Source organism: Rhinichthys klamathensis, unplaced genomic scaffold (assembly GCF_029890125.1).
Source record: "Rhinichthys klamathensis goyatoka isolate OS25496 unplaced genomic scaffold, OSU_Roscu_1.1 h1tg000571l_1, whole genome shotgun sequence".
NCBI lineage: Eukaryota > Metazoa > Chordata > Actinopteri > Cypriniformes > Leuciscidae > Rhinichthys > Rhinichthys klamathensis.
This window is the reverse complement of record NW_026607037.1, coordinates 1,668,688-1,681,191: the sequence shown is the minus strand read 5'-3', so window position 1 is coordinate 1,681,191 and position 12,504 is coordinate 1,668,688.

The window sequence follows — 12,504 nt, the reverse complement described above, 5'->3', positions numbered from 1 at the left end:
AAAAAAATGTATCATGGTTTCCACAAAATGATCAAGCAGCACAACATGTTTTTAACATTGACAAAAATAAGAAATGTTTCTTGAGCAGCAAGTCATAATTTGACCTGTTGTTGTTGTTTTTTAATAAAAATGCAGCCTTGGTTAGTATGAGACAACCTTCAAAAAACATATACTTCAATATATATATATTTTTTGTTTTAATTCGATTTTGATGCCTCAGTAAACATGTTTTGTGTGTGACAGTAAGATACATCATTTCACCTGAGTGACAGTTCATTTCAGATTTGTCTTCCTCTATGTGTGTGTGTGTGTGTGTGTGTGTGTATTTGGGTGCTGTATTCCCAAATCTCAAAACCAATCAAACAAAAATGCATGTTTCAGCACTGTGTAGGTTTCCAGAAAAAGAGCTGAGCTTCCTTTATTCTCATTTGGCAGATGTTTTTTCAATCCAGAGCATCACAATACCCAGAGTGCAGTGTTAATATCAGCAGAGCTTTGCTCAAGGACACAGTGTTGCTGGCAGAAAGAGGGGTCTCACTTCATGGGTCATACCTAAACCTGTAACCTTTGAATGAGCTAGATGTCGATATGAGCTTTTCAGTGGCCAATACATGCAGGCCTATATATAATACAATTTAATTTTAGCAAAAGAGATGTTCACAAAACTTAAAGAGGCCATATTATGCCCTTTTACAAAGTCTTGGTTTTGTTTTCGGGGTCTAGAATAGATCTTCATGCTTCAAAAAAAGCATTATTTTCCCCATATTTTACATTGTTGCACCACCTCTCTTTCCAGTCTGCCAGTAGCGCTTTTTTTTAGTTCTGGTCTGGTCTATAAGAAGCCACACCTTCTGAAAAGCACAATGTACTCTGATTGGTCGGCTGGACCAGTGTGTTGTGATTGTTCAAGCTCAAAGTTAATTATAAGCCCAAAGGGCAATTTTTGGTGCAGCATAAAATTTGTAGAATGGGAAAGAAAGGTGATTTAAGGAATTTTGAGCGTGGCATGGTTGTTGGTGCCAGACTGGGCCGGTCTGAGTATTTCACAATCTGCTCAGTTACTGGGATTTTCACGCACAACCATTTCTAGGGTTTACAAAGAATGGTGTGAAAAGAGAAAAAAACACCCAGTATGGGGAAGTCCTGTGGGCGAAAATGCCTGGTTGATGCTGGAGGTCAGAGGAGAATGGGCCGACTGATTCAAGCTGATAGAAGAGCAACTTTGACTGAAATAACCACTCGTTACAACCGAGGTATGCAGCAAAGCATTTGTGAAGCCACAACACGCACAACCTTGAGGCGGATGGGCTACAACAGCAGAAGACCCCACCGGGTAGCACTCATCTCCACTACAAATAGGAAAAAGAGGCAACAATTTGCCAGCCCAGTCTCATCCCAAGACGTCATATGACTGACGCTTTTGACCATACGTCAACATCCGACGTTTTAGGGTACCCTTTAACGTCAGTTAGATGACGCTATCTAATCCTAACCCTACCCCAGACCTAAACCTACCCGCGTCATCTAACTCAGGGGTTCCCAAACTTTTCCATGCCAAGGCCCCCCAAATACCAATAGCTTCTGGCCAAGGCCCCCCTTCTGCAGGATGTGTTATTGAACCCATCGACACTACTACAGCAAATGTAGAAATAAATAAAACCTCTAGGTGAACATCAGATTATCAGAAAGATTATAGAGATGCACCTATTACAATTTTCTAGGCTGATTACAATTTTTCATTGAGTTTGACCTGCCGATACAGATTTTAGCCGATCTGATTTCCTTTTTTCTAACCACTTTACAACACACACAAATATTTTTTTCTCTCTCTCTCTCTCTCTCTCTCTCTCTCTCTCTCTCTCTCTCTCTCTCTCTCTCTCTCTCTCTCTCTCTCTCTCTCTCTCTCTCTCTCTCTCTCTCTCTCTCTCTCTCTCTCTCTCTATATATATATATATATAGCATATATAAATATATAATATATATATATATAACATCATATAGTTTTACCCAAACTGAATAATTAAGACAAGTTTAAGTTTAAATGGGTAAATTTTCTATAAATATTTTTTGAGTCTTCATTTTCTTTTCTGACATAGCCTACTCCAGTTCTTGTTAAAACACACTAGACATGCAAATTATGTGCATTTTAGGCACTTTTTGTGTGAAATCATATTTATTTTGTCCATCAAAAGTGTGCTTTCACTTTAATTGAGTGTGAGCTGCGCAGCAAAAATAGATTGTGCCGAAACCCGCTTCACTGCTGCTTACGCTCCTGCTTTGCGCTCCTGCTCGCGCTGTGAATGCACTCATTGATAACATGTACGCCGAAAAAATACGCGCCTCTCGCGCTTGAGATCTGAAACGGCCGTAATTCACGAGGTTTCCTACATGTGCGTTCCGTGTGCATGTGGGATGCTGATGTTGCGCGATGTTAATCATGCGGCGCCCGACGCCCGAGTGCATTAGACCGGCATAAAATCAGCATGTCAGACTGATCGGCCGGTCGACAATCACATGAAAATCGTGCAATTCTGATCACCAGCCAATCAATCGGTGCATCTCTAAAAGATTAGCATTACAAGTATAATGTTCAGATAGGCTATGCACAAATTATTATAATGCTTTTTCATTACAATACTCATAATAATATAAATATAAATATTTTTACTTATTTTACCAACTTGCTGCGGCCCCCCTGGCGCCCCCTGGCGGCCCCCAGTTTGAAAACCCCTGATCTAACTGACGCTAAAGGTAAAGCGTCAGTTAGATGACGCCCTAGGATCGTCATCTAACTGACGTTAAAGGGTACCCTAAAACGTCGGATGTTGACGTATGGTCAAAAGCGTCAGTCATATGACGTCTTGGGATGAGACTGTGTTAAATTTGCAAGAGCTCACCAAAATTGGACAGTTGAAGACTGGAAAAATGTTGCCTGGTCTGATGAGTCTCGATTTCTGTTGAGACATTCAGATGGTAGAGTCAGAATTTGGCGTAAACAGAATGAGAACATGAATCCATCATGCCTTGTTACCACTGTGCAGGCTGGTGGTGGTGGTGTAATGGTGTGGGGGATGTTTTCTTGGCACACTTTAGGCCCCTTAGTGCCAATTGGGCATCGTTTAAATGCCACGGCCTACCTGAGCATTGTTTCTGACCATGTCCATCTCTTTATGGCCACCATGTACCCATCCTCTGATGGCTACTTCCAGCAGGATAATGCACCATGTCACAAAGCTCGAATCATTTCAAATTGGTTTCTTGAACATGACAATGAGTTCACTGTACTAAAATGGCCCCCACAGTTACCAGATCTCAACCCAATAGAGCATCTTTGGGATGTGGTGGAACGGGAGCTTCGTGCCCTGAATGTGCATCCCACAAATCTCCATCAACTGCAAGATGCTATCCTATCAATATGGGCCAACATTTCTAAAGAATGCTTTCAGCACCTTGTTGAATCAATGCCATGTAGAATTAAGGCAGTTCTGAAGGCGAAAGGGGGTCAAACACAGTATTAGTATGGTGTTCCTAATAATCCTTTAGGTGAGTGTATAACGTATACCAGAAGGAAGCATTTTAAATTCATGGACCAGTGGATGAGTACAAGAATAGCTCTAGCTTTCTGTAAGACAAACCATTCAAACCTATTTGAAAACCCGGTCTGCTTAATGCCATTAATCTTACTGCCTTCCCTTACGAAAAAGAAGTATACTTCAAGTTCATTTTATGAAGTATACTTAAAGGGATACTCCACTTTTTTTGGAAATAGGCTCATTTTACAACTCCCCCAGAGTTAAACTGTTGAGTTTTACCGTTTTTGAATCCATTCAGCCGATCTCCAGTTCTGGCGGTACCACTTTTAGCATAGCTTAGCATACATCATTGAAGTGGACAAGACCATTAGCATTTCTAAAAAAGAATTACCAAAGAGTTTCGATATTTTTCCTATTTAAAACCTGACTCTTCTGTAGTTACATCGTGCACTGAGAACGACGGAAAATGTAAAGTTGCGATTTTCTAGGCTGATATGGCTAGGAACTATACTCTCATTCCTGCGTAATAATCAAGAAACTTTACTGCCGTACCATGAGTGCAGCAGGCGTAATGATATGACGCAGCGCCTGAAAATAGGCCACCTTCCGTCAACACAACGGAACTATTTTCAGGCGCTGCGTCATATCATTACGCCTGCTGCTCTCATTATTTAATAAGCTACTCAATCAACATAAACACAAGTACAAGCCAAGAATACTTAGAATACTTAGTTATACTTTTAAGTATATCTCCATCAACAAGTATAGGCCAAATATATAGGCTACTTAGACTTTTCTGTCAGTAAAAGTCAAGTATAGCCTACTTAAGTGCACTTTGAAGTATATTTCTGAGAAGTACATAAAGTATATTTCTGAGAAGTACATAAAAAGTAGACTGAAAGTATACTTTCTTATTTTTTTAGTTTAAAAGAAGTATACTAATAGCACACTTGAATAAACTTCTTTTCCGTAAGGGCTGGTTGACAATGCCATTCAATGTGTTTCGATATTTAACATTTACATTACCATACCAACAGCATATAGAGAGGGAAAGTACAGATTCAATGGGTGGATTGCTAATGGACTTGCCTATGCGCCTCTGACAGAACCATAACACAAGTCCAAAGTCTTGTTAAATGTTGCACAGGTAACATACTGTTGAAAATTTTGCAGTGTGTGTTTCAAAGAGCAATGGTTAAAATCGCCCATGATAAAATCAGAGGGGAACATTTTAAAACTTAGAAACAATACAGTCTCCTTCAATTTATCATTTGCTTTAGGGTGAAAATACACCATCTGGTGAAAAAACACTTTCCTTGAGAATTCCCTCCATTTTTTGTTACGGTGGTGACCACCGTAAGAAAAAGTGGATGGAATTCTCAAGGAAAGTAAAATGGTCGTAATGATACAGAAAGCAGTTCAGTCGCACAGGGTTTTTCTTATGATTACTGAATTGCACCACTTTTGATTGATGTATAGACAAACGCCGCCTCCTTGACTCCCAAAGCCATTAATAGTTAAAACAGGATTGTTGTTCCGAGCTTTCAGCCAGGTCTCTGTAAAGGCCAAAATGCAGGCATCTATTTATGCATTATGAACATGTAAAGTGGCTTGCAGTTCATCGATTTTATTCCTTAGAGACTGAACGTTTGCCATTACGATAGTGGTCAACTAGCCTGGCAAGCCAGACCTACATCAAGATGTTAGGTCTGGGAACTCACAATTGGCATACCTCAATCTGAGGGGCGGGATAAACGGTTGTCTTTCAATATCCCTCTGCACGCAATAGGATAGCACCACAACCAACCAGAGCAACGAACGGCTGTGGCTGTGTGAGTCCCATGCGTTTTTCCACCAGCGGAGCTAGTTGATATATTAAACTTTTGCCGTATCCGATCGTCAAAACTCCGAACACATCTTCCTTTTTTAAGAATGACTTAAGTGACGTTCTCTTAACTCCAAGTCCTCCAGAGTCGTGGCCAAAGCCGATTCGAAAGACCGCTGTTCGCCAGCAGCATCTTCTTTGTTTTCAAGTAACGTTAGCAGGGAAATCACCTATGGAAATCACGGCGCAGAACCGTCACATCTCTGCCGTCATTGTTAAAGCCACACCATGCAGAAATTATGTTTTTGTCAAACAGCGACCCCTATAGTCGCTGTGGAATACTTGCACTGTCGTAAATAGCTAGCTAGACATATGTGGAAATTACTGGACTGGTCTAATTATCAACAATGGATGAATGAACAGCATCGTAAAAAAATGACATACTACAAGCAAGCGCAACAACATAGAACGCAAACAAGTTTAGAAATAAGAGATTTATTTACTAGTCTATCAACAAGATAGCCAGGTGGTCAGCATCGCTGTTGCATCCAGTCCTGCTTTTTAGCTCGCGCCAACTAGTGAAAGCCCGACCGAGTGGGACCGTCACAACTCTGAAGGAAATAGTCAAAGGATTCAGTTGCGAGTAAACAGTAATTTATTGAGCACAATAGTAGATAGCCGTGTGGGTCAAAATGGAAGCAGGCAGAAGAAGACTCAGGCTCGGAAAAACAGGGACGCAGTGGGCAGACACAGATCCAGGAACAGGTAGAAATTCCTCCGGGAAAATCTCAGGAAACCCCTGCATGGGTACAGGAGTGGATTGCAGGAGAACACGGCGAGTAGAACCCTGGTAGCCTCAACTACCATCTCACATAGACAGGACGAGGTAAAAAAAACAATATATATGACATCCTCATTCAAAACAGCTGGCGCTGATCAGCTCATCAGCCGCGCTGATCAGCCGCGCTCACTCACACAACACGCACACACATAGCGAGGGCGAATCAGGGACTCTTTTCCAGTTCCTCACGCGGTCAGATTCTCTTTTCCTTTTCCTAGTCTCTTCCGACCGTGTTTTCTTTGCTTTTTCCATCGTCGAGTATCACGTCTGAAATGCACGCAAGTGTCTTCGTGCTTCATATATTGTTGTTGATGTGTGTGATGTCGTTGCCGTAAAGCATGTCGTTATTCTCGCGAGATTTGTCGGGGGCGCTCCTCTCAAACTTGCATTGCTGGTTTTTACAGCGGCGTCCCCCCCCAAGCTTTACTACCAGGATGATTCGCCCTACTGTGAGTTTGTTTACCACCGAAATGACTTTGAAGCTGTTATATTAAGGTACAATTTTTGCATAGTGTGCCTTTAAGCCCGCCCACCAACTCTATACACGATGTGATTGGCCTGACCAGAGTTTGGTTTTTCCAGCTCGAAAAGCCAACGGAGAGTTGCTAGACCACACTTTGCTGCAAAATAATTTTTGCTGCCGCTAGGGTGCGTCTAGATTTCTAGGCTAGTGGTCAACCACTTCAGCGTGTTTTGGAAATGTCACGCTCTTATGCAACTCAACCAGGCCTCACCCCCTTTTTTTTTTGCATATGCTTTAGGCGAGAATTTTTCAAATGAGGAATATTGGAATATTGTGAATATTGTGTTCGTTCCTGGAAGAAAACTCCGGACTACAATCCTAACTCAGTCTCATCCCAAGACGTCATATGACTGACGCTTTTGACCATACGTCAACATCCGACGTTTTAGGGTACCCTTTAACGTCAGTTAGATGACGATCCTAGGGCGTCATCTAACTGACGCTTTACCTTTAGCGTCAGTTAGATGACGCGGGTAGGTTTAGGTCTGGGGTAGGGTTAGGATTAGATAGCGTCATCTAACTGACGTTAAAGGGTACCCTAAAACGTCGGATGTTGACGTATGGTCAAAAGCGTCAGTCATATGACATCTTGGTGTTTCAGGTTGATCAGAAACAGTGCTTACTGATACAGAGAATAAGAGCACAGAGACTTTGTAACTTTATGCTTAAACAGAAACATTACACACTGCAGAAAGTTGATTATGTAAAATAGCATAATATATCTTTTTTAAGTATAGTATATATGGCATCCACCAAGGGCTACACTAACAAGCCAAACCTTGACCCTTCGTTGAAGCAGGCAAAGTTATAAGATGATACTCTCAATTTAGCCAAATAGCAATGAATCAATTGTTCTGGCTGATACTGTATGTCTACAGTCTATCACTAGTATAACACTCATGCTGCTTTCCCCCAGTTTAGTTAAAGTTTAATATCTTATTGTTCTTTGTGAAGCAGGACTGTGTGTATGTGGGTGTTTTACAGTCGTGGTGTCAAGGGGTTAGAGTTCATTTACTCCAAACAAAGAGGAGAGTGTCAGCGTGAATAGGATGGATTATGTTAATTTCACTCTTCCCTGTGGCGACATGTGTGAGGCATATGTGTGTGTGTGCGCGTGCCAGGGTACGCTGTGTGTTGTCTGTGCTCCAATAAGCTCATTTGTAGGCTGTATAGATATGATTACATACATAAAATGCACCACACACATCCACAAAGACTTGGGCAATGAATGGTGAACGAGAGAGAGAGAGAGAGAGAGAGAGAGAGGATGAGAAGAGATAACTGTTGAACAGAAGTGAATAGAATTCATCAAGTGAAGTGGCAAAGAACAGCCCAGCTGAGGGGTTATGAGTGTAAATAGATATTTGTGTTGAGAGAGAAAATAAGAGAGAGATGGGGGGCTTGATCCGATCTTGTCTTTATCTCACCAAACTTGTATAATATTACATTTGCTCATCCTTACTTATTACTAATCATTTTTTACCGTCATTTTTATTGTTGTTCTCTAAAGGTTAAGTGTGTAATTTCCCTACCACTATAGTGGCACCGAACAGAATACATGGGCCAACTTGGCTAGACATGACAATGTTTTGTTCAAACCAGGGAATTAATGTTCTGCTCTATAGCTTCAGATTGTCCCTGCTGATGCATATATAATATAATATAATATAATATAATATAATATAATATAATATAATATAATATAAATGTATTTGGATTTGTATGTATTTTATACATTTATTTAAAAATGTAAATGTCTTACTTTATGTGGTTTTCCATATTTATATAAATATAATAAAATATTATATTATACTTATATAAAATACACACATATATACACTACCGTTCAAAAGTTTGGGGTCAGTGAGAATTTTATTTTTATTTTTTGTAGGAAAGAAATCAATACTTTTATTTATCAAGGAATAATTAATTTGATCGAAAGTGACAGTAAAGACATTTATAATGTTACAAAAGTCTTTTGTACTTCCTATTCATCAAAGAATCCTAAAAAAAAACTAAAAAAAAAACTGTACAACTGACAGACCAACAACTGTTTCAACATTGATAATAATAATAAATGTTTCTTGAGCATCAAATCCTCATATTATACTGATTTGTGAAGGATCATTTGACACTGAAGACACTGACACTGGTGATGCTGAAAATTCAGCTTTGATCACAGGAATAAATTACACTTTACTATATATTCACACAGAAAACAGCTGATTTACACTGGAATAATATTTAATACTATAACAGATTTTTGTTGTATTTTTAATCAAATAAGCGCAGCCATGGTTAGCAGAAGAGAATTCTTTTAAAAGTATTTAAAATCGTACCGACCCCAAACTTTTGAACGGTAGTGTATATACACTGTATATATGTTTAAATATGTACAGTATATTGCCTTTTGTTGTTCTGTGTGTCTGATATAAGTGGAAACTGTAATATGTGAAAGTGTATGCGTAAAGAGGAGTTAGATAAGATGCTCTGTCAACATAAGCTGCATTACCAGGCCACTGCATTTCACTGAACACATCATCTCCTGTGTATCAGCAAAGACTGAGAGGGGGGAGAAACAGTAAAAAGAACTGGTCAGCTTTTCTCACACTGATATAATTTTTTTCTTATCCCATGGTAGATAAATGTATAGCAGCTGAAGCCCACTGACTGCAGTTGTGGTTGTCAACTCAACCCTAAAGCCCTGCTGCACAATACGGCACACTATGTGTCTCCTTCTGTTTGTCTCTAGGGTGTAATCTAAGGCAAACTGAAATGAGGCAGAGTGATTGAATTAGAGGCTTGCGCAGGGTAAATCTGATTGCGTGTGCAGGTTTGAAGGAGAACGTAAGCGTGTGTTTAGAAAGACAGTAAGGAGTGATGATTTAGGTTGTGTTGAAGCATAGGTGTGAAGGCTGACTGATTTGCTTTAATTTCCCTAGTGTTTTGCCACACTATGATATTTATTGGCAAATGTGTGTGTGTGTGTGTGTGTGTGTGTGTGTGTGTGTGTGCAGAGAGAAAAAAGAGAGGTTAGAAAACAGTGTAGAGTGAACATAAAATAGGAGGAAGGTCTGATGTGTGAATGAGTGTTGTTTTTCTTGTGCTCTCAGAGGAACAGAATGACATATTGTAAAGCAGCAGGTGTCAGCCGATATGGGACCGCGTCAGCACTCCTGATGCGTCAATCACCTAGCAGGGGGAATCTGATTGGCCGAAAGCCATGATGGGTGGGGCACTATGCCCAATTATATTCAACCTGTCTCACTCTCACACACAAACGATTTCACCCAAAATGACTTACCATTGCTATACCCAAAGACTGTAAAAAAAATATACCAGAGGAGCTATAGGAACACTTGAATTAACATCTTACGCAAGAAATTTATTTTGTTCTAAATCTTGATTATTTTTCAGCCATTTTTGGAGCTTGAAAGCTTTATTTTCACCTTTACCTTTCGCTCTCATTGTTCAGAAAAGAGCACCCTATAGACATTTGTGCTCCACAGAAGAATCAAGTCATTTGGAACGACTTGAGTAAATGATGATTTTTCACTTCTGGGTGAACTATTCCTAACATGTCAGCAAAAGCAAAGGATATAGCAGCAATTAAATACAAAATGTTAATTAGTACTAACATTAGCATCAACCCCCAATAATTATACAGTCAACAATGTGCGCAGTAATTTTTGCTGTAATGTCTGTGTTTGTCTTGCCTGACTTCTGTGCCATTATGAAGAGGAAAAGACAGACCACTCAGGAAGCTTTTCAATTAAATGAGTAGCTTACTCATCTATTTTTGTGGGGGGGGGGGGGTTTCACTGCACCACATTGATTTTTTTTTTTTTTTTTTTACCGTCAATTGAGATAAAGAAGAAAAATGTATGATAGTGTTGTCAGATTTTATTGCTAATATGATATTGCATATTGAAACAATGTAGATTAGATAGACATTTTGATGTTTCTGATTCAAGTAGGCAGGAAGTGCATTTTTGGAAGCCCTTTGCTTAGAATATATCTGCCTGAGGATGTTGCCAAGATGACTGCGAACGAACTGATTCACCCCAAAGTCATCATGAAATACAAATTGATCTATTTTCTAAATGCATGTTATTGATCTTATTGGTTTCATTTTTTAAATTAGTTTTGACCTTGTAATCAAAATGTCATAACTCGATCTTCCTCCAGAATTCTCTTTCTGGGGATATGTGCAGGACTTCTCCAATCATTTTGTACATGTAAACCCCGCCCCTTTCTTACGATCAACTGCAAGATCTGCCTCCATCCAATCAACAACCGATGAATAGAAGTCAACGGCCCGCATGTTTTCTTTTTCGATAGTCCGTTTCGCTTGGATGTACATCACAATATGGAAGAAAAGATCTGTGCTTCATCAAGGGTGAAGGTTTGTCTGGTTATCATCGGGAGTTAGTAGCTAAACTGGTAGATGCTGTAATATGAGGGTGAACACCATCTTTCTATTCTATTTAATTATATTACACTCACCTAAAGGATTATTAGGAACACCATATTAATACTGTGTTTGACCCCCTTTCGCCTTCAGAACTGCCTTAATTCTACGTGGAATTGATTCAACAAGGTGCTGAAAGCATTCTTTAGAAATGTTGGCCCATATTGATAGGATAGCATCTTGCAGTTGATGGAGATTTGTGGGATTCACATCCAGGGCACGAAGCTCCCGTTCCACCACATCCCAAAGATGCTCTATTGGGTCGAGATCTGGTAACTGTGGGGGCCATTTTAGTACAGTGAACTCATTGTCATGTTCAAGAAACCAATTTGAAATGATTCGAGCTTTGTGACATGGTGCATTATCCTGCTGGAAGTAGCCATCAGAGGATGGGTACATGGTGGCCATAAAGAGATGGACATGGTCAGAAACAATGCTCAGGTAGGCCGTGGCATTTATACGATGCCCAATTGGCACTAAGGGGCCTAAAGTGTGCCAAGGAAACATCCCCCACACCATTACACCACCACCACCAGCCTGCACAGTGGTAACAAGGCATGATGGATCCATGTTCTCATTCTGTTTACGCCAAATTCTGACTCCACCATCTGAATGTCTCAACAGAAATCGAGACTCATCAGACCAGGCAACATTTTTCCAGTCTTCAACTGTCCAATTTTGGTGAGCTCTTGCAAATTGTAGCCTCTTTTTCCTATTTGTAGTGGAGATGAGTGGTACCCGGTGGGGTCTTCTGCTGTTGTAGCCCATCCGCCTCAAGGTTGTGCGTGTTGTGGCTTCACAAATGCTTTGCTGCATACCTCGGTTGTAACGAGTGGTTATTTCAGTCAAAGTTGCTCTTCTATCAGCTTGAATCAGTCGGCCCATTCTCCTCTGACCTCTAGCATCAACGAGGCATTTTCGCCCACAGGACTGCCGCATAATGGATGTTTTTCCCTTTTCACACCATTCTTTGTAAACCCTAGAAATGGTTGTGCGTGAAAATCCAAGTAACTGAGCAGATTGTGAAATATTCAGACCGGCCCGTCTGGCACCAACAACCATGCCACACTCAAAATTGCTTTCCCATTCTGACATTCAGTTTGGAGTTCAGGAGATTGTCTTGACCAGGACCACACCCCTTAATGCATTGAAGCAACTGCCATGTGATTGGTTGATTAGATAATTGCATTAATGAGAAATTGAACAGGTGTTCCTAATAATCCTTTAGGTGAGTGTATGTATTACTAAGCATTATTCTTTTTCCATGTCTACAGCCTTTGCCAATCAGCACTATCACAACATCAACTTCTG